Below are 4,315 nucleotides of genomic sequence, written 5' to 3'. Positions count from 1 at the left end.
TCCCTACACTGATTCATTCAGTCCTCACAGTAACTCTCTGAGGTAGGTACCATCACTATCCTCACATTAGAGATGGAGAGATGGAGGCACAGAGAAGTTATACATTCAGACCAAGATCCCTGAGTGGGGAGGTGTTTGAGTCTTGATTGGAAGCCAGGCTGGCTCGAGTCCCAGCTGTCAGTCCTGATACTCTGGGGCCTTGCATGCACACAGGACAACTGATAAGACATCAGGGGATTGTTCTTAAGCAAACATTTCTTTTTTCCGTAATACAACACTTTAAAAATCATCTGTAAGTAGTTTGGCCTTTATTTATGCCTGTTTTTCTTAATATGTACTATACGTCAAGGACAATACCCAGAGTTACATTATTCATCTGTAAATATTTAATGAAAGACATGTAGTCCATCTCACAGCCACAAACGCTTCCTTCTGTCTTGACATGGATGGGTCACTGTCTTATGCTGTGAGGTTAGTTCTTTCCACTGGTTTGTTTGCTCCCTTAGGACAAAAATCCCATCTTGCGTTTCTCTTTGTGTCTCCACAGAGCCTGGCGAGCTTAAAGTAGAGCTCCTGGATACCTGCTTATTAATGAGTGCTGCAAGGCAGCCATTCAACCTTTCCCACTGAGACACACATGCCAGACTGTTCACGTAAGTCATATACACTCGATGTATCAGGGCAAGTCATTTAATAGCTTTAATTCCATCCAAATGTCCATTTATATAGCAATGGTTGAAAACTGATGGGTGCTGTAAGATGGTATATTTGACTCAGGGTACCATATGATTCTACTTTTTCTACCTTTAATATAGGAACATAGTTCTCAAAAAGTGAACATTTGGGAAATTTAACATACATTTCTTCCCTTTGTGTACTATGTACAGATTTCATGTTGCTTAGAATAAATCTGGAATTGTGTCTTGTTTATGTTGGTAGTCCTATCATCTAATATGGTGCATTTCACATAGTAGTTTCTCAATAAAAGCCGGTGGTTTTTTGTTTTTTGTTTTTTTTTTTTTAATTTTAAGCATTAGTCCTATTAGAAGAGAGTTAGGCTAGGAGGAATTTTCCATCGAAGATCTTTTGGATCTACTGAAGCCTGAGTTTTTGCTTTCTAGGATGTGGAACAGAATTTTTTTGTCAACACACTGATGTTATTTTCCACCTAGTCCCCGTTTTTTAGTAACTTCTTCCCCCACAAAATCATGACTAAGACTTTTTTAAAAAATCCAAAGCAAAACAATCATTATGAATTTCTTTGTGCACCAGAAAGACACAATAAGACAAGTGTTTTTGTGAGATAAGGGACATTTCAGCAATATGGTGAAGCATGAATTGTCGTATAGGCAACCAGTCTCACCAGGTAAATGATTATCTGCAGTTGCCAGAGCGAGCAGCTTCCATGGCTGATGAAGCTGCTGACCTTGGCATATTTATCATCATTACCCCAGGGGACAGAAACCAGAATCTGTATTCTTGTGAATACACATCCATAAAAGGAGACACAAGCTAGTGGAAAAGAATTTGTGTGTATAGGCGGTGTGTGTGTGTAGGTGGTGTGTGTGTGTGTATAGGTGGTGTGTGTGTATGTGTGTGTGTATGTGTGTGTGTAGGTGGTGTGTGTGTGTATAGGTGGTGTGTGTGTGTATATGTGTGTGTATGTGTGTGTTTAGGTGGTGTGTGTGTATAGGTGGTGTGTATGTGTGTGTAGGTGGTGTGTGTGTATAGGTGGTGTGTGTGTGTATGTGTGTGTATGTGTGTGTTTAGGTGGTGTGTGTGTATAGGTGGTGTGTGTGTGTATAGGTGGTGTGTGTGTGTATGTGTGTGTAGGTGGTATGTGGTGGTGTGTGTGTATAGGTGGTGTGTATGTGTGTGTAGGTGGTGTGTGTGTATAGGTGGTGTGTGTGTGTATGTGTGTGTATGTGTGTGTTTAGGTGGTGTGTGTGTATAGGTGGTGTGTGTGTGTATAGGTGGTGTGTGTGTGTATGTGTGTGTAGGGGGTGTGTGTGTATAGGTGGTGTGTGTGTGTGTGTGTGTGTGTGTGTGTGTGTGTGTTGATAGAGGGGGGTGGGGAGCTAGAGATGGTTTCTTACATTTTCTTTCCTCTTTTAACCTTTTTCTATTTTTACTGAAAAGAGAGGATGACATCAGTCTCTCATCTGCAAGCTCAGATTTATAATAGCTACTCCAGTTTGCAAGAGTTCTAGGGGCATAGTTTTCCCTTATAAGGGAGCTGAATAAGGCTGCAAAACATGGATAATCTGTGTTATCATCTCTCAGGCTATGATAGCCATCTGATGAGGGGAGGCCAGGGGTGAGGGATGTGACCTTGGATGGTGTTGGTGCTGTCTCCCCCCAGCCCCCTACACCAGCATGGTACTAAGTGCTTCCTGGCCTGGAGTTTAGAGGCAAACTTTGGGACCTGAGTTCACAGACACCACCAAGCCTGTTCCATGAAGGTGTTGTGGAGAAGTGGGTGTGGGTAGCAGGGTGCTAGGTGCTCAGGTCACAGTGGTCCTGGAACAAGGTTAAGGAGGTAAAAGAGGTTTTATTTCCGTAACAAAGGGGTTGCCATGTGTTTTGGTTTGCTAGGGCTGCTGTAACAAAGTACCATGGACTGGCTGGCTTAAACAACAGAGATGTCTTTTCTCATAGTTCTGGAGACTATAAGTCCAAGATCAGGGTGTCAGCAGCGTTGATTCCTTCTGAGGGCTATGGGGAAAATCAGCTCCACACCTATCTCCTAGCTGCTCGTGGTTTTCGGGCAATCTTGGGTTTTCCTTGGCTTGTAGATGCATCAGCCTGATCTCTGACTTAATCCTCGTGTGACATTCTGCCTGTGTCTAAATTTCCCCCTTTTATGAGGACACCAGTCATATTGAAGTAAAAGCCTACCCTACTTCCATATGACCTCATCTTAACAGTAATTACAACTGCGATGACCCAATTTCCAGATGACGTCGTCTCGTTCTAAGGTACTGGGGGTTAGGAGTTCAACATCTGAATTTTGGGGTCAAGGGGGAGACACAACTCAGCCCCTAACAGAATTCAACGTGTTGATGGTTGATTTAGTTGGGAGTATTTTTCTTGATTATTACTTAAAGGATATAGGGAAGGGGCATGGAAACGGGAGGAAATGGTGGAGCAGTTGCTTTTTTTCTTCTGACAAAGAATCAGGACCTGGGAGACTGAAGCCTGTGGGGAAAAGTAGTAGGATTCCCTGATTGTGCATCGGGATAGTCATGTTTTTGAGGACACAGGTGGTATCTGAGTTGAAATATGATCTGTGGGTCAGAGCACCTAAGTCCCCATAGCTTTTGCAAACTCCCAGTGGTGTGTATTTCAGCCACCCAGACAAAGTACCCAAAGTCTTTGCCTGATGCCTTCATAAATTTGGTGGTGCTCACCTGAGGGGCCTTTCTCCTTTCCTGGGCTCTCAAATATAGTGGGAACTATTCGAGAAGGATCAGGTCCATCAAAACAGTCCTATCCTTTCAGCCACTTATTTTCCTAGTAGTACAGTGTTTTCAAGATAAGTGATCTATTTCCTTAACAAATGCCAAGGTAGAATGATGTTTCACTAAGACTGGGCGCCGGCTGCTTTGTGAGCTATCTTGTATGCATTATGTCCGTCCTCAGAGAAGCCAATAATATGATTATTCCCATTTTCCAGATGAAGCAATCAAGCCTTAGAGTTCAGCAACTTGCCCAGGGGCTTATAGGCATCAAGTAGCAGTTGATTTCTGTCTGTATTCATTGCACTCCACCTCCGTGCTGCCCTAAGGTTTTTTTTGTTGTTGTTGTTTTTTGTTTTTAATAAATTTATTTATTTATTTATTTTTGGCTGCGTTGGTGTTCGTTGCTCCACGCGGGCTTTTTCTAGTTGCGGTGCATGGGCTTATCATTGCGGTGGCTTCTCTTGCTGCAGAGCACAGGCTCTAAGGCTCTAGGGTACCCAGGCTTCAGTAGTTGTGGCACATGTGCTCAGTAGCTGTGGCACATGGGCTTAGTTGCTCCATGGCATGTGGGATCTTCCTGGACCAGGGTTTGAACCCATGTCCCCTGCATTCGCAGGTGGGTTCTTAACCACTGCGCCACCAGGGAAGTCCTGCCCTAAGTTTTTGAAGGTAAATCTTTGAAAGACGTGGATTTTTAAAAAACAAATCTTAAATATCACACTGAGATAAGAATTCCTTTTTTTTCTTTCCTTTGAGCATCCTGTGTAAAATGAGGAGACTGAATTTATTTAGATGATCACCATGTGTCCATGTAGCCCTAAAATGCATCTAAAGTTATGATTTTTATTTTCCTG

This window comes from Lipotes vexillifer, unplaced genomic scaffold, assembly GCF_000442215.2.
Source record: "Lipotes vexillifer unplaced genomic scaffold, Lipotes_vexillifer_v1.1 scaffold150, whole genome shotgun sequence".
NCBI classification, from domain to species: domain Eukaryota; kingdom Metazoa; phylum Chordata; class Mammalia; order Artiodactyla; family Lipotidae; genus Lipotes; species Lipotes vexillifer.
The sequence above is the reverse complement of the archived record's forward strand: the minus strand, read 5'-3'. Positions refer to the sequence as shown.